The sequence below is a fragment of the Pogoniulus pusillus genome, chromosome 7, assembly GCF_015220805.1.
Source record: "Pogoniulus pusillus isolate bPogPus1 chromosome 7, bPogPus1.pri, whole genome shotgun sequence".
NCBI lineage: Eukaryota > Metazoa > Chordata > Aves > Piciformes > Lybiidae > Pogoniulus > Pogoniulus pusillus.
In genome coordinates this window covers 41767319-41790638 of record NC_087270.1, presented here as the reverse complement: position 1 = coordinate 41790638, position 23320 = coordinate 41767319, and positions in this window count along the sequence as shown.

Here is a 23320-nt window from a genome sequence, read left to right as displayed (position 1 = left end):
AGCCTCAGCTGTAGGAGAGGTCCTAGAGCTGTCTATATATCCCCTTTGCAATCAGCTTATAATAGAATCATTGAATTGAGGCATAGGAAGTTTCATGCAAACACGAGGAGGATTTTTTTAACCTGTGAGGGTGACAGAGCACTGGAACAGGTTGCCCAGAGGGGTTGTGGAGTCTCCCTCTTTGGAGATATTCAAGATCTGCCTGGATGTGTTCCTGTGTGATCTGATCTAGAAGATCCTGCTCTGGCAGGGGGTTGGACTGACCAGAGAAGGGCAATGAAGCTGGTTAAAGGCCTGGAAAACAAACCCTGAGAGGCTGAGGGAGCTGGGGGTGTGCAGCCTACAGCAGAGGAGGCTCAGGGCAGAGCTCATTGCTGTCTGCAGCTCCCTGCAGGGAGGCTGTAGCCAGGTGGGGTTGGGCTCTGCTGCCAGGCAAGCAGCAAGAGAAGAAGGGGACAGAGTGTCAAGCTGTGCCAGGGCAGGTCTAGGCTGGATGTTAGGAGGAAGTTGTTGTCAGAGAGAGTGATTGGCATTGGAATGGGATGCCCAGGGAGGTGGTGGAGTCTCTGTGCCTGGAGGTGTTGAAGCCAAGCCTGGCTGGGGCACTTAGTGCCATGGTCTGGTTGCTTGTTGAGGGCCAGGTGCTAGGTTGGACTTGGAGGTCTCTTCCAATCTGGTTAATTCCATGGATGATCTTTCAAGATCTCTTCTCATTCCTGACATTCTGTGAATGTTTTGGGCTGGAAGGAATCTTTGAAGCCATCTAGTCCAATCTGCCTGCAGTAATCAGGGACTTCTTTAACTAGACCTACCAAGGACCCCCAAAGCAGACAGCAGTGCAAGCTTCGAAGCCCACCAAATTGATGGGGAAGGAATCCAGTCCCTGTATGAGCCTGCAAACTACTTGGAGGCGGTGGCAATATTTGCTCTGCTGCTGTTAGCTATCAGGAGCAGAAGCGCAGCTGGCTGCTGAATAACACATTTGTTTATACAGTAGATTGAGAATATTTGTGTGTGCAGCAAACTCCTTGGGGGTATAAACAATGTGTTCCTGAAGAGGCCCAGTGTCATTAGAATAATCAAGACTTGTTGTATGATAAACAGAGTCAGAAACAGAGAGTGCTACACAGCCTCCCGAGCGCGGTGTCGCATTTGATGTCGAGTCCTGAGGACGATCTGCTCACACAGCTTCTCCCGTGGCGCCGACACAGGTTGCTACAAGCTGTACAGGGGAACCAAGAGGGAGACATGGTCATGGTGCATTTTTGATGAGACCTTGTCAGCAGCATGCTGATAATGGAGCAGAAAATGTCTCCTCTTTTCCAAGGCCCAAATCCTTTTGTCTCTTCAAGCCATGTGAAATCTATCAGAAGGGAAGAGGGTCCACAGCCAGACCAAACTCTTATTGGAGCATATTTAGGACTTCCTGAGAGCATTTGTCCAGGATACTCTCCTCTGTCAGTGCTCATGACCCCATCAATGGTTATAAAGATGCAGGTGGTAAGTACCAGGAGGTCTTCTCTTGTTTAGCCTGGAGAAGAGGAGGCTCAGGGCAGAGCTCATTGCTGTCTGCAATTCCCTGAAGGGAGGCTGTAGCCAGGTGGGGTTGGGCTCTTCTTGCCAGGCACCCAGCAACAGAACAAGTCTGAAGTAGTGCCAGGGGAGGTCTAGGCAGGATGGTAGGAGAGAGTTCTTCACAGAGAGAGTGATTGGCATTGGAATGGGCTGCCCAGGGAGGTGGTGGAGTCTCTGTGGCTGGAGGTGTTGAAGCCAAGCCTGGCTGGGGCACTTAGTGCCATGGTCTGGTTGATTGTTGAGGGCTGGGTGCTAGGTTGGCCTGGATGAGCTTGGAGGTCTCTTCCAACCTGTTTGATTCTATGATTCTCATTTTGCAAATGAAAAAAGAAGAAAAACAAATGAGTACAGTTTGAAGCAGAAACAGACATGGTTTGAGATAACAACTTGTCAAAACCTCTGGCTGTCAAGCAGCTTAATCAAGTAAAAAGTCATCCAGTGCCCTGACCTAGCTTCACACAGGCAGGACTTCACTTGGAACTGAAAAAAGCAAGTTTTAACTTAGTTACAAAACAAGAGAGAGTTTTAACCACTCTAACATGAAAGAGTGCCAATAAGACCTGAGTTTCATTCCTTGCCAGGGACTCCCAGACGTCTCCTCCACGCTGATCCAGTGCTTCTCCAAACGCTGCAGATTTCCTCCTGGTGTTCCCAGAGCTTCACAAGTGAGCAGAAAAAAGCAGACAAACAGAGAGCTCAGCCCAAGCAAGGTGACCCAGCCAGCACCAATGGATGTTGGTAGACTGATCATGAAGCCTAAACCTACCTAGCCGGGGGGCCAACAGGGCCCCCCGGCCTTTAGATCCCCTCCACCAGACACCCAGTGAGCACCAGGGGCACTCACCAGTGAGGATCCCAGGAGGATCTTCTGCCCAGATGGGCAAGCTTGGGGCTTGCCTCTCCTGGGGCCATTAAATAGGGGAGTGGGCAGGGAGGGCAAAGTGGTCACACCTGGGGTGGGAGGAGACTGCAACAGCACCCAGGTGCTCTGAGTTTGGAGGGGAAAGGAGGGGTGGGAAAGGGGCAAGGTATACTTCATTGATTAATTTAGATTGGCAGGTGCCTCAAAGCTCAGCCAGTTCCAACCCCCCACCATAGGCAGAGACACCTCCCACTACAACAGGTTGCTCAAGGCCTCATCTAACCTAGCTTTGAACAACTTCAGGGAGGGAGCAGCCACAGCCTCCCCGGGCAACCTGTGCCAGTGTCTCACCACCCTCACTGCAAACAACTTCTGCCTAACATCCACTTTCAATCTCCCCTCTGCCAGTTCAAACACATTCCTCCTCCTCCTGGCATTACCAGACCTTGTCAATAGTCTCTCCACAGCCCTCCTGTAGGCTCTCTTCAGATACTGGAAGGTCACTCCAAAGTCTCCTCAAAGCCCTCTCTTCTCCAGGTTGCAGAGCCCCAACTCTCTCAGCCTGTGCTCACAGCAGAGCTGCTGCAGCACTCTCAGCATCTTGGTGGCCTCCTCTGGACTTGTTCCAGCAGTTCCATGTCCTGCTTGTGCTGGGTGCTCCAGAACTGCACATAGTATTGACCTTCAAGACCACACCCTGGTATTTTCTAGCATGGTCCCTGCCATGATTTTGACTTCCAGTAATTTGGGCAGTTGAAATGGTTTCCTATTCAAGTATGCAGGCACATGGAAGCAGAAATAACCATCTCATCTGACCTCCTGAGGTGTGTAGCCTGGCAAATGTCACCCACTGCTTCTCAAAGGGAATTTGTCTTTCTGGAAGGTGTTTCCTTTGTGTCTTTGTTCTGCCTCAGTATCAGAGCTATCCAAAATAAGAGTCAGTGTGAAGGCATGAGGGGTTTGGGAGCATTTGTCTACCCTGCATATCAACTGGCTTTGTTCTGAGCATCATTCTATGCTTTCAATTCTTGGAAGGATACAATATTCCCCTGGTTTAGAGTACTCACATCCTCCTCAGACTGCTGTAATGTACGTACAGAGCAGAAGATGTGTGTGAGCAGACCCTTAGAAGAAGTAAAATATAGAGAAGGAGCTTCAAAGCGGAGAGTAAGGAAAAGGGGAAAAGTTTGGGTCCCTCTAGTTCACACTGGCCAGTGGTAAACCAGCTGTACAGTCACATCAACCAGCCAGCTGCTCTGTTAGCTTCTATGCATAAGAGCTGTATAGCCAAATAAGTTTGTGCTGACCTAAATCCCCCTTCTGCTGTCACCAGCTCTCTGCATTAGCAACACAAGGTGGTGATTATGTTTCACCCAGCTTCTGGCTTTCCAGTCTTCCTCTACCGGTGGTCTGCCACTTGCTACACAGCTGTTTCTCCCAAGCCATTGCAAGGTTATTTTTTGAGTGACTTCTCCCAGCAGATGTTCCCCAGGTCGCAGGTGTAGCTGTTGCCCTCTCCCCTGAGCCGAAACTCAGTGATGCGCTTGACATATTGCAGTGCCACTGTCTCTTTGAGCTGGGTCTGCAACACTGCACACCACTGACATCTCTTTCCCTGCCAGGTTGCTTGGTGACAGTCCCCCCCAGCAGCAGGCCTCCCTGCTCCTCTCTCTGCTGGTTCTTCAGGTTAAAAAACTCACTGCCTGGGCTGCGCAAAGCAGCTCTCCCTGCTGCCTGGAATGAGCTGCTCTAATTACTGTGGCCAAAAGAACAACCTGCTTCACTTATTCAGGCAGCCAGGTCCTACCCTGTGCAGTCAGAACAGAAAGCCCAATGCTAAAGGACATGATGATCTCGGAGGTCTCTTCCAATCTGGTTGATTCTGTGATTCTGTGACATCTATAAAGCAGTGTTCTGAATGCAAGACCTTCTTTCCATTACCTGGGGATGAGAGGTGTCCTAACCAGCTGCAGTAACAAAGGTGCATAAACCCTGAGCATTCTCCCTTGGAGCCCATCATTTCAGTCCTCCTTAGGTCCTGTTAGATGACTAAGTACAGGAAATTGGCCCTGTCTTTGAATCACAGAATCAGCCAGGTTGGAAGAGAGCTCCAAGCTCAGCCAGACCAACCTAGCACCCAGCCCTAGACAATCAACCAGACCATGGCACTAAGTGCCCCAGCCAGGCTTGGCTTCAACACCTCCAGGCACACAGACTCCACCACCTCCCTGGGCAGCCCATTCCAATACCAATCACTCTCTCTGACAACAACTTCCTCCTAACATCCAGCCTAGACCTGCCCTGGCACAACTTGAGATTGTGTCCCTTTGTTCTGTTGCTGGGTGCCTGGGAGAAGAGACCAACCCCCACCTGGCTACAGCCTCCCTTCAAGTAGTTGTAGACAGCAATGAGGTCACCCTCATTGCAGAGGTCTTCCTCTGCAATCTCTGTTTTCCTGCACAGTTCAGATGCTTTCCTAGCTTCCATCTTTGGTGTTGCAGGGGTGCAGACTGGCTCACAATGACAGCCCTCTTTGGTTCAGCTAATATCTGGGCTAGCTTTAGCTTCAGGCTATGGAACAACTTCTAAGCCTTCTGTGAGGAGAGGGAAGAAAAAAATGGTAAGTTAAATCTCTAATTCTTATTGTTTTTAAGTGGATATTATGTATTCAACTTGACATGTACTTCATACAGAGAGACAAAAATCTGAGAGGGAATTTCCTCTCTCCACCTCCTTTGCTCATTTCTCCCACCTGAGCTCTCTCCCTGGAGTCTTTCATTCCTACAGTCATGGGCAGAAAAAAGATGGAGCCAAACTGGCAAAGGGGAGATTGAAAGTGGCTGTTAGGCAGAAGTTGCTTGCAGTGAGGGTGGTGAGACACTGGCACAGGTTGCCCAGGGAGGTTGTGGAGCACAGAAGCACAGAATGGGATCAAAGATCACACTGGGTGCTTCTGTGCTCCACAACCTCTCTGGAGGTGTTCAAGGCCAGGCTGAATGAGGCCTTGAGCAACCTGTTCTAGTGAGAGGTGTCCCTGCCTATGGCAGGGGGTTGGAACTGGCTGAGCTTTGAGGTCCATTCCAACCTAAACCATTCTATGATTGTATGAAATGCTCAAAATGGTTCTCTGCAGGCAGACAATCTTGGGACGTAGTAGGAACAGGACTACAGCAGATGTGTGCTTCCTTTTAGACTCACATGAAGCAGGTCACAATCTAAGCCTGTGTCCTGGTTTTGGCTAGAACAGAACTGTCTCTCTGCAGTGGTTTTGCTTCTCAGCTCCGTCTCTCCTCACTGGTGGCACTTTCTGAAGCTAACAGCATGATTTTGCAGACAGTGATAACACTTGATGTTTGCAGTTACTACCAAGCAGGAAGGCTCTTGCTGATACTTGCTACTTTGGAGGCTAAGGTCACTGCTAAATCTTTTGTATCACACTGGGGGTGCAGCAAGAGGTTCCACCTGTGACAAGCAGAGAGGACCAGTGGACCAGTGTCCCTAAGCTGGCCAACAAGCTTTGTGTTCTGTGTTCATCATATTCAGCACAAAGCTGAGGGGTCACAAGAGTTAAGATCTTTCCCACAATAGCCATCATGCAAGGAAGGCTCTATCTGTTCTTCTGTTTTTGGTGCCAGGCTGTGAATTCCTGAATCCAGTTCCAGCATCCAGCTCTGATCCAGAGCCCATCTGTCACTGGGTCCTGTCCTGAGTGTCTGCAGTGCGTGCCTGCAGCATTGATGGTGATGGTGACTAACATCCAGCCTAGACCTCCCCTGGCACAGCTTCAGACTCTGTCCCCTTCTTCTGTTGCTGCTTCCCTGGCAGAAGTGCCCAACCTCACCTGGCTACAGCCTCAAAGTAGCCCTCTGATTGCTATCCCTCATTAGTTAGCTATGATTATTATTATGTCTTATATAACAACACTACCAATACATGATCAGGGTGACTACTGTTCGAAATTAGTGACAAATTACTAACAGGAAGACAAAAAACCCACCCAAAACACAGCCCACAGCAGTTCCATCACCCAGCTGAAAAACAACCCAGCACAGCTGAACAAAGACTGCTCAGAAGATTCAGGCTGGCCCCAGTGCAAATTATGTGATAGCATCTTCTGATTGCTTTGTGTCTGACACAGTTTTAGCCCAGGATACAATCTGTCAAGCTGGATTGCTACTGTATGCTCTGCACCAGGGGAAAAAATACATCTCACTGAAATTTACCATCTGTGTCATTACAGGACTAAATAAAATTCAATTTGAGCAGATTTGTTAGTTTTAATTCTCAGAGTTGTGGTTTTTCCCCTTCACTAAAGCTGGTAAAGTCATTTCAGCTTTCATTGTATGAACCTTTTGCTGTCTTTAGGGGTCTTCTTCAGGTGCCTCAACAAAATGTGGACCCTATATTGTTCACAAAGGTCAGGACAAGCAGTGCAATGCTTCTCACCTGATGATTGCATTCTCTCTCTCTCTTTGTCATAGAATGGTTTAGGTTGGAAGGGATCTCAAAGCTCAGCCAGTTCCAACCCCCTTCCATAGGCAGGGACACTTCCCACTGGAACAAGTTGCTCAAGGCCTCATCCTACCTGGCCTTGAACACCTCCAGGGAGGTTGTGGAGCACAGAAGCACCCAATGTGATCTTTGATCACATTGAGTGCTTCTGTGCTTCACAACCTCCCAGGGCAACCTGTGCCAGTGTCTCACCACCCTCACTGCAAACAACTTCTGCCTAACATCCACTTTCAATCTCCCCTCTGCCAGTTCAAACTCATTCCTCCTCATCCTGCCATTACAAGACCTTGTCAATAGTCCCTTCACAGCCCTCCTGGAGCCCCCTTCAGATCCTGCAAGGCCATTTCAAGGTCTTCTGGAAGCCTTCTCCTCTCCAGGCTGCACAGCCCCAACTCTCTCAGCCTGTCCTCACAGCAGAGCTGCTGCAGCCCTCTCAGCATCTTGGTGGCCTCCTCTGCACTGGCTCCAACACTTCCATGTCCTGCTTGTGCTGGGGGCTGCAGAACTGCCCCCAGGACTGCAGATGGGGTCTGAGGAGAGCAGAGGCAAGGGGCAGAATCCCCTCCCTTGCCCTGTGCCCACACTGCTCTTGCTGCAGCCCAGCACAGGGTTGTGTCTGGGCTGCACTCCCACTGCAGGCTCCTGTGGAGCTTTGCATCAGCCCAGACTCCCAGGGCCTGTTCCTCAGGGCTGCTCTCAGCCATTCCCCATCCAGCCTGGACTTGTGCTTGATATTGTGCCCACCCAGGTGCAGGACCTTACACTTGGCCTTGTTGCATGTCATGAGGTTAGCCTGGGCACAGCTCTTCACCCTGTCCAGGTCACTCTGGATGGATCCCTGCCCTCTAGCAGGTTGATTGTGCCACACAGCTTGGTGTCATTTGTACACTTGCTGAGGGTGCACTGATTCCTCTGTCCATGGCACTGACAAAGATAATAAATATTCCTTCCTGCCTGCCTTCCTTCCTGCAAATACCTCCTTCCCTCCCTCCCTCCCTCCCTCCCTCCCTCCCTCCCTCCCTCCCTCCCTCCCTCCCTCCCTCCCTCCCTCCCTCCCTTCCTTCCTGCCTGCCTTCCTTCCTGCAAATTCCTTCCTCCCTCCCTCCCTCCCTGCCTTCCTTCCTTCCTGCCTGCATATTCCTTCCTTCTAATTCTTTCCTTCCTTCCTTCCTTCCTTCCTTCCTTCCTTCCTTCCTTCCTTCCTTCCTTCGAATTCCTTTCTTCCTTCATTCCTCCCTTCTCTCTTTCTCTTTTACTCTCTCTTTCTCTCTCTTTTACTCTCTCTTTCTCTCTCTTTCTCTCTTTCTTTCTTTCTTCCTCTCTCTCTTGCTCTCTTTCTTTCTCTCTTGCTCTCTGTCTCTTTCTTTTTCTCTCTCTTTCCTTCTCTCTTTCCTGCTTTCTGTCTCTTGCGCTCTCTCTCTTGCTCTCTTTCTTTCCTTTTATCCTTTTTTTTACAGGCATCCTTACAGGTAGAATTGACACCAAAAGTTTCAAGATCCCCAGCAGTTATGGTGGGTTAAAGTTTAGCTGCTAATCACTCCCTCCCTCCCTCTCTCCATCTAATTATGTCGTGCTCTCTGGTAGGTTGCCACTGCGTGAAGATGATTTGACTCAGCCATGCTCTAATGGCTACCTGTGAAGAGCCAGGAGCTGCAGCAAGAGGAATGTGGAAAAGCCAGTGGAGGTTTAATTGGATTAATCTCTGTGCTCTACAAGTAGACTGGTAACTCTGGTGACAGCTCAGCTAACACGATAATGTGCAACAAAGGGATCTGGTATTCAGCTGGGTCCCACACCTTAGCTACAGGGGATGCACCTGGAGAAGCTTCACTGTGCAACAGAATAACAGGCAGCTGACAACAACCTTGCTCTGATATTGTCACAACTTGAGCACTTTTGGATGATGTTCACACCCTGCTTTCAGTCACTCAGTTACAAGGTCCTGCCAGACCTGAGCTCTGCACAGCACATTGTTTCTTTCCTTAGGAAAAGCAAAATTACACTTAAGAGGTGCTCTGAAGGTGGTGGAATAGTATCTGTGAGAGGAAGAGGGGATAGAAGTAAGGAGAAGCACTGAAGAATGGCAGCAGCATTCCTGGAAAAGCATCTGCCCCAGTAGTTCCCAGGGAGCCATGCAGACATGGCCACACTGGATAGAGAAGGGAATCCCAGCATAGACTTGAGCAGGGCTTTGTCCCACACCCTCATGCAGGAGGAAGAGAGTCTGTCACATACAAATTGTGCAGGTTGTTTTACCATATGTATGAGCCAGGTGGATGGGAAGCCTTTGCACAAAACCAGACTGCCCCAAGGTGCACCAAGAAATGCATTTGACTCTGCTGTGGACCTCAGTTATAGGATCATAGAATGGTTTAGGTTGGAAGGGACCTCAAAGCTCAGCCAGTTGCAACCCCCTGCCATAGGCAGGGACACCTCCCACTGGAACAGGTTGCTCAAGGCCTCATCCTACCTGGCCTTGAACACCTTCAGGGAGGTTGTGAAGCACAGAATCACCCAATGTGATCTTTGATCTTTGGTCACATTGGGTGCTTCTGTGCTTCACAACCTCCCAGGGCAACCTGTGCCAGTGTCTCACCACCCTCACTGCAAAGAACCCTTTCCTACCATCCACTTACAATCTCCCCTCTGCCAGTTTAAACCCATTCCTCCTTGTCCTGTCATTACAAGAACTCAAACACAGACAAAGCACTTCTGCTTGGGAGCTCTGAGCTGCATTTCTCCCTTTTGCCCCTCTGATTAATCCACTTTGCTCCCTAACCCCCTGCCCAAACCTCCATTCTTCCTTGGGATAGGGGTAAGGTTGAGAGGGGTGGGAGAAGGTGGAAGGGTGGTTGGGAGCCCCTCCTGGGGACTCAGGTTTCTGGGAGGGCTGCTGTGTTTCTGTGTTACCTTTTACCTTGTGTATGTCTGTATATAACTGTGTATGCTGTAACTACATGTCTGTATACTGTGCTAAGCTGTACATATAAGCTTCATTCCATTTCCAGAGCTGCTGAGTCTAGCCTAGGTGATTTCCAAAGTGTCTGGGGGGGTGGGCAACACCCAAACCATCACACTAAACTACAGCAGTAGTAATAACTCTGAGTTTACAGACATCCAGGAATTATGAGCACATTGCACTTTGGGACAATAGATTCCCCAGGGGACAGCCTGTGTCCCTAGGGTAAATGTTCTGACCCATAACTCAGCAGCGAGGCAGCATCAGCACTTCACAAAACATCTCCATTTGTCATGGCTGGGGCAGGACCCATGGCAAGCAGAGTGTCTTAATTATTCAGCAGTGATTTGAGTCATTTTATTGTAAGCACTGACTGTCTGTGGTCAGTACTGCAGATGGATGAAGGTGGGGTTGGGGAGGGTGGGGGGGAAGAGAGGCAGTAGAAGTGTATCTCATTTTTTATTGAATATATCACTGTTGCAAGCTGAACTGACTGTACTGGAAGGGAAAATTACACATCATAAACCAGTGAGAGGAATGGATCTGATGCATAATAGAGGAGCTTGCCTGGAGAGGAATGAGTGCCACAGAGAAGTGTCAATAGAGCCAGACGAATCCACACACACATACACACACCCTGGGGACACAGATTTTGGCATCGTTGTCTGTCCTGCACCGAAGACAGGGAAATGCACTGATAGAGCTTTCCATTTCCCCTAGGTTCTCCTTTGCCAGTATCAGAGGCCATTCCCTTGCCTGTCTTACCACAATCCATAAAACATTAGTAAAGCAGAGAAGTGTCTTCTTATGCCACACAGGAACTCCCTGGGACTTTTCTCACTCCACAGAAAGAAGTTGTTTGGTTCTTGGCATCTACTTCTACCTCCCTGACCTTTCTGTTTTGGGCCAAGATGCCAGGAAAACAAGAGCACTTCAAAGAAATCCCACTGCTAGTGACTGTTGTGAGGGAAGGTAAGGCAGTTTAGGTTCAAACATCAAAGAGACTCTCTCTAAAACATCTACCACACCTTTTCTCAGCACGTTCAGAATTGGATTTGAGGGAAGTTTTTCATCAAATCTTCTTAGGAAAACTTCAGGGCTCTCATTGCATGAGGAAATATTTCATACATTTGGCATTTGTTTGTGCAGAAACTACAAACTGAACAAGAGAGCCAGTGGCAGCCTGGGCTGGCTCAGGAGCAGTGTGGGCAGCAGGACAAGGGAGGTTCTTCTGCCCCTGTGCTCAGCACTGCTCAGGCCACAGCTTGAGTGCTGTGTCCAGTTCTGGGCTCCTCCATTCAAGAGAGATGTTGAGGTGCTGGAAGGTGTCCAGAGAAGGGCAGCAAGGCTGGGGAGGGGCCTGGAGCAGAGCCCTGTGAGGAGAGGCTGAGGGAGCTGGGGGTGTGCAGCCTGCAGCAGAGGAGGCTCAGGGCAGAGCTCATTGCTGTCTGCAGCTGCCTGCAGGGAGGCTGTAGCCAGGTGGGGTTGGGCTCTGCTGCCAGGCAAGCAGCAACAGAAGAAGGGGACACAGTCTGAAGTTGTGCCAGAGGAGGTCTAGGCAGGATGTTGTTAGGAAGTTGTTGTCAGAGAGAGTGATTGGCATTGGAATGGGCTGCCCAGGGAGGTGGTGGAGTTGCCATCCCTGGGAGTGCTAAAGCCAAGCCTGGCTGGGGCACTTAGTGCCATGGTCTGGTTGACTGGACAGGGCTGGGTACTAGGTTGGAGTGGATGAGCTTGGAGCTCTCTGCCAACCTGGTTGGAAGACCAGTACCCCCAGGTCCCTTTCTTCCTGGCTGCCCTCAGCCACTCTGCCCCCAGCCTGTAGTGCTGCTTGGGGTTGTTGTGGCCAAAGTGCAGAACCCTGCACTTGGCCTTGTTCAGTCTCATCCCATTGGCCTCTGCCCACCCATCCAACCTGGCCAGGTCCCTCTGCAGGGCTCTGCTACCCTCCAACAGCTCCACAGCTGCTCCTAGCTTGGTGTCATCTGCAAATTTACTGATGCAGGCCTCCATCCCCTCATCCAGATCATCAATAAAGATGTTTAGCTGCCTGCTAAATATTAAGTGGTAATCTTTAATACTATTTTATCTTTGCCCTTTTCCTTGCTTTGTTATAAATCAGAGCCATATACAAGACATGTGCATGTGTATTTGAGAACTGATGGCTTCAATTCACTCTGATACTGCAGAAATGATCTCAGTTTAGCTCTCAAGAGATAGATATCCATGAGCAGAATATATCACTTATGGCACTGTCACATCAACAACAATCAAGGGGCAGCAAGAGATAGAGGATCTTTAATTTCAAGTGATTAATTGTAATAGCACAGAGAGTCCCATTAATCTTCCTTATACCTCCTGTTCTTCCTGGCCTTAATCCCACTAGTAGTAAAATTCCTATCTAGCTTTACTCACAGAGGCACTAGAGCTGGGACTATTCACAGGGAGCACACTCTGCTGCTCAGCTAAGTTCAGCACGAGCTCAAGAATCAGTGCTGAAGGCAAACCAGAGAGCTTTTCCCATCCCTTTCTAAAAAATCAACACTTGGGTTTTTTTCCTGACATAGAATTACAGGTGTTTGTGATTCACAGGGCAGTGCTTTTTCTGATCTGATGGAATAAAACTTGCTGGGATATAGATTTTCACCATCATCTATTTCCTGCTTACAGTGTCAGTGTCTCCCGGGTTCTAGACTAACTAACCACAGTGGTACTTTCTGTGATGGTTGGAGTGTTACCTGCCTGCTCCCCTCCTCCTTATGAAAATCACCCAGACTAGACTCAGCTGCTGGAAACTTGAATGAAGCTTTAGATTTACAGCTTAGCACAAGAGACAAGCAGGTATTGACAATATGCTCAGATATAGACAAGTTAAAGGTAGCACAGAAACACAGCAGCCCTCCCAGAAACCAGAGCGCCCAGGAGGGGCTCCCAACAACCCTTACACCTTCTCCTCACCTTACCCCAGACTTTGCTTTAAGCTTAAGGTAGTTTGGAGGGTCAGACAGGGGGGTTAGGAAGCAGAAGGATTAGTTAGCAAGTTAGGGAGAGAAGTGCCTGCAGCCAGAGCCAGAGCCTAGAGAGAGTCTCCTTTATCTATGTTTATATTCTTCTTGTTATCCATCTCAGCAAGCCTATGAGTGCAGCAGCCATCACCACTGTTTCCTTTTCACAGCCTAGCATCTAATTCTTCTCACCAAAATATCCCAGCTAGGCTCAAACTGGCACACTTTCATTGCCATGAAATTATAGCATTGCAAAAGAAGCAGCCACAGCAAACCATGGGCAAAGTGTCAACATCACCTGAGGAGTTTGTTAGCACATTCTCCCTACCAATAGCTCTGGCTGGATGCAGTACCCCAGAGAATCACAGGTTGGAAAACACCTCCCAGATCAGCAAGTCCAACCTATCACCCAACACCCTATTAAAACTGTTGAACCCTATTGAAAGCCCAAACTCAAAACCTCACTGGAGACACTAAATCCACTTTCTGTCTCTTTTTTTCCCCTCCTGTACTCTTTTTTCAGCACCAGTTTCTGGAACTGGCTTGTTTTGCCAGTGAACCATTTTGTCTGTCAGCTTAGATTAGGTCAAATTAGTTTCTCATTTCAATAACTGACAAAGATCATCTTTGACAACAGCAGTGACCTCACATGTCCTGACAAGGGCATATAATCAAAGCCTATAGAAAAGGAAGGAAAGTTGCTTTGGGTTTGGGCTTTTTTAGTTGGATGCAAGAGGAATGTAAGTCTTAAGCTAACACTTAGTTTCCTCTCTGGATATACAAAGCACTGAATGGGAAGCTTTGTGCTTCCAGTTGTACTTCATAATTGGTTCTGGAGATTACTGGTTAGGTAGATGGGGAGGCAGACAGTAAAAAGCAGGGTGTGCAGCCTGCAGCAGAGGAGGCTCAGGGCAGAGCTCATTGCTGTCTGCAGCTCCCTGCAGGGAGGTTGTAGCCAGGTGGGGTTGGGCTCTGCTGCCAGGCAAGCAGCAACAGAAGAAGGGGACAGAGTCTGCAGTTGTGTCAGGGGAGGTCTAGGCTGGATGTTGTTAGGAAGTTGTTGTCAGAGAGAGTGATTGGCATTGGAATGGGCTGCCCAGGGAGGTGGTGGAGTCTCTGTGCCTGGAGGTGTTGAAGCCAAGCCTGGCTGGGGCACTTAGTGCCATGGTCTGGTTGATTGGCCAGAGCTGGGTGCTAGGTTGGGCTGGCTGAGCTTGGAGGTCTCTTCCAACCTGGTTGACTCTGATTCTATGCTAATGTCTCTGTAAGTCCATTTTTGCTTGTTCTCACTATTGGAGCAATACCTGTGGTTCTGTGACAATCTGTGTCTCCAAAAGATGTGACAGCAGTTAACACTGAATTCTTCATCCCTTTGTGCTGCTTCTCCCACATTTCCCATCTCCATGTTTAAGGATATATGAAGAGATAGCTTCTACCACCACTAAGACATGGCTATCTTGGGGTAGAACAATCTAGTTGAGTCCAGTAGAGGACCAAACTCCAACACTACAAAGAATCATAGAATCAAGCAGGCTGGAAGAGACCTGGAGCTCATCGAGTCCAGCCTGGCACCCAGCCCTAAGATCCACGATCAACAAATTGCTCAGGGGGGATCCTCCCTTTCTTTTCTGTGCAACCTTGGCATTAAACAAGTAAGATTTTAAACAGCTCAGAAGTGTTGTTAATTTACTAAAGGCTAATTATTTTAAAAGGAGAATTAAGGGATGGAGCTTACTTCTACATTTATTAAAGAGTAATTATTTTTAAAGGAGAATTAAGGAGATCTACTTCTACATTTATTAAGCTTAGTTATAATTAATGGAGAATTACAGGGATCTACTTTGAAGTTTGTTAAAGGTTAATTATTTTTAATGGAGAATTAAAGGGATCTACTTCTACATTTGTTAAAAGTTAGAGAATTAAAGGGACCTACTTATTTATTAAGTTTAATTATTTTTAAAGGAGAATTAAAGGGATCTACTTCTACATTTATTAAAGGTTAATTATTTTTAATAGAGAACTAAAGGGATCTACTTCCACGTTTGTTAAAGGTTAGTAATTTTTAAAGGAGAATTAAAGGGATCTACTTCTACATTTATTACATGTAATTATTCTTAATGGAGAATTAAAGGGATCTACTTCTACATTTGTCAAAGGTTATTCTTCAAGGAATCACAGAATCAAGCAGGTTGGAAGAGACCTCCAAGCTCATCCAGTCCAACCTAGCACCCAGCCCTGGCCAATCAGAGAATTAAAGAGAGCTACTTTTGCATTTATTAAAGGTTAGTTGTTTTTAATGGAGAATTAAAGGGATCTACTTGTTGTAGCTAGGTGGGGTTGGGCTCTTCTCCCAGACAACCAGCAACAGAAGAAGGGGACACAGCCTCAAGTTGTGCCAGGGGAGGCTGGATGTTAGGAAGAAGTTCCTGGCAGAGAGAGTGATTGGCATTGGAATGGGCTGCCCAGGGAGGTGGTGGAGTCTGTGTGCCTGGAAGTGTTGAAGCTAAGCCTGGCTGGGGCACTTAGTGCCATGGTCTGGTTGACTGGCCAGGGCTTGGTGCTAGGTTGTACTGGATGATCTTGGAGGTCTTTTCCAACCTGGTTGACTCTATGATTCTATGATTCTACATTTATTAAAGGGCAATTATTCCTAAAGGAGAAATAAAGGGTGGGATCTACTTCTACATTTATTAAAGGTTAATTACCTTTAAAGGAGAATTAAAGGGTTGGATCTGCTCCCAGGAATGTATGTAGACTTTATTCTGGATCTGTATTATGTAGTGTGTAATGCCAAGTGCACTGACAATGCAACATGAGATGAGACCACTTGGTGCAGAAGATCAGGTTTACACAGCTTGATGTTGTAGTGCCTTTCCAGCTTAATCATGTCAGCTGCTCTTGACAGCACGGAATACTAATCTTCTGTGTCTGATTTCTACTCCACATGTAACTGTCACATACCCAAGAAGGAAGCTTGACAGTTCTCTGTTCATGAGCTTGGATTTTAATACACCAGGAATGTCATGTGTGCTGCTCAGTACTTAGCATAGGGGATGGAGAGCCAATGGTCATGACCTTTGAGCAGCAACGCCAAACGAGGGCACAAGATGCTTTGTCACCTTACCCATGCTAGTGATTCTTGCAAGAACTCTGTAAAGCCCTGGGAAAGGGCTTCCATATTCTAATCTCTGCTCACTTTCCACTTTCATGGCACAAAGATTCCATTTTCAAAGATGCCCAGAGGGTTGGAGCACCTCTCCTATGAGGGCAGGCTGTAAGAGTTGGGGCTCTGCAGCCTGGAGAAGAGAAGGCTTCCAGAAGACCTTGGAGTGGCCTTGCAGGATCTAAAAGGGGGTCTACAGGAAGGCTGGGGAGGGACTATTGACAAGGTCTTGTAATGATAGGATGAGGAGGAATAGGTTTGAAGTGGCAGAGGGGAGATTGAAAGTGGCTGTTAGGCAGAAGTTGTTTGCAGTGAGGGTGGTGAGACACTGGCACAGGTTGCCCAGGGAGGTTGTGGAGTACAGAAGCACCCAATGTGATCTTTGATCTTTGATCACATTGGGTGCTTCTGTGCTTCACAACTTCCCTGGAGGTGTTCAAGGCCAGGTTGGATGAGGCCTTGAGTGAACAGTTCTAGTGGGAAGTGTTCCTGCCTATGGCAGGGGGTTGGAACTGGCTGAGCTTTGAGGTCCATTCCAACCTACACCATTCTATTCAATGATTCTGTCTGAGTGCTGCCTTTCATCTGGAGCACTGAACTGCCAGTGTACAGCCAACCTAGCTCCTAGTGGATGCATTAGGGGGACTGAGGAAGAGGTTAATAGGTGCACTTGGTAACTAGGACAAAAGCTTGTCTTGACATGTAAATTATTGATTAGGCTAAATCACTGATCAGATTTTGATACATTTGAAGAATCATTTCCTTTCCCCAATTAACCCATTAACCCCTCAACTACCATTTCATTAAGCAAACTGGAGGGCTGTGTAAACCCAGTTAATATTTATTAATAGTGCTGTGCCAATTAGCAAGGAATATATTTTTCCTAGGCAAGGGCCAAAGAGCCCTGAAGTCTTTTGGGGTTTTGGATTTTTGTACACTTGTTTTCTTTTAATTTGGCAAGTGAAAGTAGCAGGTGTGGAAGGCTAAGTGTGGTGTGCAATTTGAGATTGTTCAAGTCCTCAGCTTAAGAGAGATGTTGAGATGCTCAGGACACCCCTGGAGTGCTGTGTCCAGTTCTGGGCTCCTCAATTCAAGAGAGATGTTGAGGTGCTGGAAGGTGTTTGGAGAAGGGCAGCAAGGCTGGGGAGGGGCCTGGAGCAGAGCCCTGTGAGGAGAGGCTGAGGGAGCTGGGGGTGTGCAGCCTGCAGCAGAGGAGGCTCGGGGCAGACCTCATTGCTGTCTGCAGCTCCCTGCAGGGAGGCTGTAGCCAGGTGGGGTTGGGCTCTGCTGCCAGACAAGCAGCAACAGAAGAAGGGGACAGAGTGTCAAGTTGTGCCAGGGGAGGTCTAGGCTGGATGTTAGGAGGAAGTTGTTGTCAGAGAGAGTGATTGGCATTGGAATGGGCTGCCCAGGGAGGTGGTGGAGTCTCTGTGCCTGGAGATGTTGAAGCCAAGCCTGGCTGGGGCACTTAGTGCCATGGTCTGGTTGTTTGTACAGGGCTGGGTGCTAGGTTGGAGTGGAAGAGCTTGGAGGTCTCTTCCAATCTGGTCGATTCTCTGATTCTCTGATTTTAAGTGCACTGATTAGGTGACCACTTTGGATAGAAGTTGCCCCGGGAGGCAGAACTCCTTCATTTTGGTAAGTCTCTAAAAGGCCTCTTTGCTGGTAACGGTCTGGCTGCACTTGGCTGCAGAAAAGCACAGCAGCAGCAGCTGTCTGTCCCACAGTGGCACATTTTGAAAGGAGGATGCTCACAGTAAAGACATGTACACAAAACACTGCATGGAAGGGCTCACTGGCTCTGGCAAAGATCAAATACAACTTGGTTGGTTGATCTGTCCATGCCTATAGGGTATTGGTGATTATAATATTGCGCTTTAATGGACTATGGACCCAATTTACATAACATTTACATGTCATCTACATACTCTTTATGGAATCAAAAAGCCAGTGGGTCAGACACAAAAATAGGTCTAAGACATACAGAAGCAACCTTTAAAGTGGTTTTTCCCCCCAGCACACACACACTCTTCAGCTTGAAGCAGAGAGGTTTGACTTCACCTGTTTGCAGTGGAACCCAAAAGCAGAGCGGAAGGGTCACTGCTGCACCACTGTGGGACAAGGCCCATTAAATGCTTCCTAACCCAAACAAGCAGCTCAATCACTTCTTGACATGAAAACCCTAAACAAAACAGCCCCTAAACAAAACAAACCAACAAAAAAACCCAACAGTAACCCCCTCCCCAAGATTTAAATCACAGAATCATAGAATCAACCAGGATGCGCCAGGAGGAACCTCTTTTTTTCTCCAATCAGAATCCCTGGAATGGCCAGAAAAAGAGGTTTGTTTTTCATTCAAACTCTTCCTAGTGCCTTCTGGTTTTTTGCTCTGATTAAGGGAAAATGGAGTGAGGAGGCCAGAGGTGTGTCTCAGCCACAGTGTGGAGCAGCAGGCTCTCTGCACTGTAGCTGCCAAGCCAAGGTAGCTTGTAGAAATTTCTGTTCACAGGCTCACAGGATGCCAGGGGTCAGAAGGGACCCAAGGAGATCATCCAGTCCAACCCCTTTGCCAGAGCAGGACCACACAATCTAGCTCAAGTCACACAGGAACACATCCAGACAGGCCTTGAAAAGCTCCAGAGAAGGAGACTCCACAGCCTCTCTGGGCAGCCTGTGCCAGGGCTCTGGAACCCCTACAGTAAAGAAGTTGCCCCTTGTGTTGAGCTGGAACCTCCTGTGCTGCAGCTTCCATCCAGTGCTCCTTGTCCAGTACCAGGAAGCAGTGAGTGATCCTGTCCCCTGCTCTGTACATGGGATACCACAGAGCACAGAGGAGCTCATCCAGATGAACCTTGAAAGCCTTCACGGGAGAGATGTAAGAAAGCTCTTTGTTAAGTTCTTGGCACATGTTTGCCATTGAAAGCTTTGGGAAATGATCAGATCTCCTAAAATGCTGGGATGCAAAAAGCTGGTGAGAGGCTTGGAACACAAACCCTGTGAGGAGAGGCTGAGGGAGCTGGGAGTGTGCAGCCTGCAGCAGAGGAGGATCAGGGCAGACCTCATTGCTGTCTGCAGCTGCCTGCAGGGAGGATGTAGCCAGGTGGGGTTGGGCTCTGCTGCCAGGCACCCAGCAACAGAAGAAGGGGACAGAGTGTCAAGTTGTGTCAGGGGAGGTCTAGGCTGGATGTTGTTAGGAAGTTGTTGTCAGAGAGAGTGATTGGCATTGGAATGGGCTGCCCAGGGAGGTGGTGGAGTCTGTATGCCTGGAGGTGTTGAAGCCAAGCCTGGCTGGGGCACTTAGTGCCATGGTCTGGTTGATTGTTGAGGGCTGGATGCTAGGTTGGGCTGGATGAGCTTGGAGGTCTCTTCCAACCTGGTTGAGTCTATGATTCCATGAAGTCAATTGTAGAATTCAGGTTTCTGAGTTTCAGAACTGAGAGACTTTCTGTAGGAAAAGCAGTAAGAAAGAGGAAAGAAAATAGGAAGAAAACAAGTAAAGAAAAGAGAGGGTGGGAGGAGGAGAGGGAGAAGAGGGGAAAAAAAAGGAGGCAGGACCAAGGAAAAAAGATATAAAGATGGACTGGTGGTTTAGAATCACAGAATCAAGCAGATTAGAAGAGACCTCCAAGCTCAGTCAGTCCAAGCTAGCACCCAGCCCTCAACAATCAACCAGACCATGGCACTAAGTGCCCTAGCCAGGCTTTAGACCTTCTGTTTAGACCTTCTGTTATCCATAGATGGGAAGTTAATGAAGAAGGCCAAAAGCACAGCCTATGAAATCTTCTTGCAATCAGTCTATGAGACACTTTAGTACAAAACAGCAGTTTCAAGCTCCAGTACAGATGCATAACCCTGAAATGCAGGTTGGGCACATTTTTCTGACTTGAATCTGAACACCAGCAGTCCCTGTAAGGTCAGCTTTGTGACTGTCTGCCCCAAGTCTGAGAGCTCAACCCAGAGCTGAAGTCTGCTCTAGTGCAATACACGTTAGCAAAATCAAGACTGGGAAGAGAGCCTGCAGAGGAGCCAGTGAATGGCTGATCACCCTGTGCAGCTCTCCCCCACAAAGAAGACAGGACCAGATGGGCTTCTGGTCCAAACAGGTGCAGCAGGTTTTTGTTCTGATACTCTTGTGACAAACGGAAGGAAGAATGTCAAGCCAATAGCTTGGATGTGAAGCCAAAGCCAACACTTTCATGAGAGCTTTGGCCGGACATATTCTTCCCATATTTTATAGTGTTAATTAGAGCAGGATGTCTGTCCCAATCTATCCTCAAAGATTTGGGTTGTATTCTTAGTTTTGCCAGCATTTGAGAAATTGAATGAAGTTTAACAGGGGCAAATGGAGAGTCTTGCACCTGGGAAAGAACAATCCCATGGGTCAGTATAGGCTGGGGACTGACTTGATGGAGAGCAGGAAAGGGCAAAAGGACCAGGTTGGACCAGGTTGGAAGAGACCTCCAAGCTCACCCAGACCTACCTAGCACTCAGCCCTCAACAATCAACCAGACCATGGCACTAAGTGCCCCAGCCAGGCTTGGCTTCAACACCTCCAGGCACACAGACTCCACCACCTCCCTGGGCAGCCCATTCCAATGCCACTCACTCTCTCTGACAACAACTTCCTAATAACATCCAGCCTAGACCTCCCCTGGCACAGCTTGACACTCTGTCCCCTTGTTCTGTTGCTGCTTGCCTGGCAGCTGAGCCCAACCCCACCTGGCTACAACCTCCCTTCAGGGAGCTGTAGAGAGCAATGAGGTCTGCCCTGAGCCTCCTCTACTGCAGGCTGCACACCCCCAGCTCCCTCAGCCTCTTCTGCTAAGGTGGTGCTCCAGGCCTCTCAATGACATGGACAGATAATTAGCATCACATCTACACCTTTCACAAACGTAGGTAGCAGGACAGGGCACCTGCCTAGGCAGAGCAGGGTTAGTGCTGTATCGGTAGGCTCTACAGATCTGCACATTAGCAGAGCATGCAGATCTCTGCGTGAACACAAACCCTTTCAAGTGAAGCCCACTGCAAGCATCTACATTATTTATGTTATGTGTGTTATACATGGTGGAAGGTTATCTGCAGGCATGATGACAGAAAATATCTCAACTGGTGCAATCTGGTGCATTAGAATTCTGACACTGCTTACTAAACAGCCTGTGGGAGGGCTAAGTGAGGTGGGAGCTGTTCGAGCACATCTAAGAGGTAGTCCTAACAGTGCAAGAGGTTGACTTAGACCAAAGATACAAAGAGAGGACAACTTTTGACTAGAGGAGCTCATAAACTGCTGATCACAAATGGGGAAAAGGAGAGTCCTGCTGAAACCTGAAAGACATTTAAGGATAATGGTCACGCTTCACACCTTGCAGTCAGGCAGATAAAACCCTGGTGCAAACTAACACACAGAGTGTGGTTGATAACAGCTATCTAGAAGCAGAAGCTGTAGGATGTGTCTTCAGGTGCACTGGCTCAAGGTTTTACGGTAGGAGGTATTCTGTGTGTGGAGTTCATAACTGGGAAAAACATTGCTGGATACAAAGGTGAGGTGAGACAGGACACGGTGGAAGAGACAAGAAGACATATGGGCGACTTAGGATGTTTTGATAGCCACTCAGTAAGAATAGTGCAAGAGGCTGGGCAGGTGCCTGTGACAGTATGAAAACAAAGCAAAAGAAGTGTTTCTTTGTTGGAAGGGGGAGTTGAGAAACAAGTTTTCTGAACAAGAGAACCATGGGAAAAACAAGGGGGAGGGGGGAGAGGGAAGAGAGAGAGAACAATTCTGTCTTACAGAAAGAGATTAAGAGACACAGGAGAAAATCCTTAGCCATGAAAGCAGAGCGCAGCTGGTTGAGAGGGAACAGTGATGTGGAAAGTTTTACAGACAGAAGGAAGAACAGAAGAGGCAGACTGCGGTTCACAGAGTTATGTGCTGCTGTGGACACTCACTGGGGAGAACTGTAAGACCCCATGCAGGATTGAGTGTGGAGAGCAAAAGCCTGTGTTGTGCCAGGAGAACACAACGCAGACGAGAACTGTGCTCCATGAGAAGCTGAGATCATAAATGATCTCCTCCTGGAGAGATTCCTGGGCTTTTCCCAGATGGGGAAGAAGGAGGTAAATAGATTAATTAATGTTTGCTTGGTCTTGCAGTAGGATAGAGAGAGAAGTATGAGTAAAACAACCTAACTTTGGCTGATACCTCTACTCAATGACCATCAAACAGACCATGCTTTCTCCAGCAACAAAGGGTTGAGCTCTGCCACACTTGAACATCACTGCCGATACTCTGCTCTTGCCATTAACGTACCATAGGGTTATTGTGACAACACAGTCACAAGTTGTTAACTCTGAAAACCTGATGAACATATTAATTTAAATCATTTGCACACCAATAAGGCTTTGATTTTCTTTTTTTCTTTTTTTTTTTTTTTTGGGGGGGGGGGGGGGGGGGGGGAAGAAGAAAGCAAATTGTCCCCTGTGCTGTGAGCAGTAGATCGACAACGATGCTCCCCACCACCACCATGCTTGCTTTGCTTTACAATCCAAGCCCCCTTGATGTAAGTTTCAAAGGGCTTTCATGGAAAATCCTGCTTGACCTTGTTGCATTGTCAACAGCAAACAACTTTCATGTACAATCTCTGGTGACTTTCTTTTCATTTTATCTTTTCTTTTTTCCCTTTTAAACATCAATATGCAATGATCCAAAAGGATTTCTGATAACATCGGTTTTTGACTGGCAGCAAAATCGCTGCCACTTCGCTCCTCTGCCTATCACAGATGTTATTATGAGTTTATTTTCTTGTCGTATTTTTCCTCTTTTCCCTCTTTACAGAAAAGGTTGTTTTTGATCTCCTTTTAGCTGGAAAACATACCCAGGCCCTTTTTGCATTTGCTTAGCCTCCACTTATTAATTCTTCTGTTAGTGTGCAAGGAAGAGAGGAATAAAAAGGCTGCTGTGGTTCTTCCTAGAAAGAAAGGATGTGTGTTTTGTTGTCGTAGCAGAAATTGAAAGGAGTGGGCTCTTGGGCTCCAATCCATTCTGTTGTGAGTTAGGGGACTTCTTTTCATCCACTTTGGTCCTGATTAAGGCTGAGCGTTTGTATTTCTGTGATGCTGCAACAGCTCAAATCCATTCAGGTTGGAATCTTTCAACTGAATTACAATGCAATGCATGAATTGAACCCCTGGCTCCATCAGTGCTTAACACATGGGGCTGCTGGGTGCTGCTGGGTACTGCAGTGATGTGC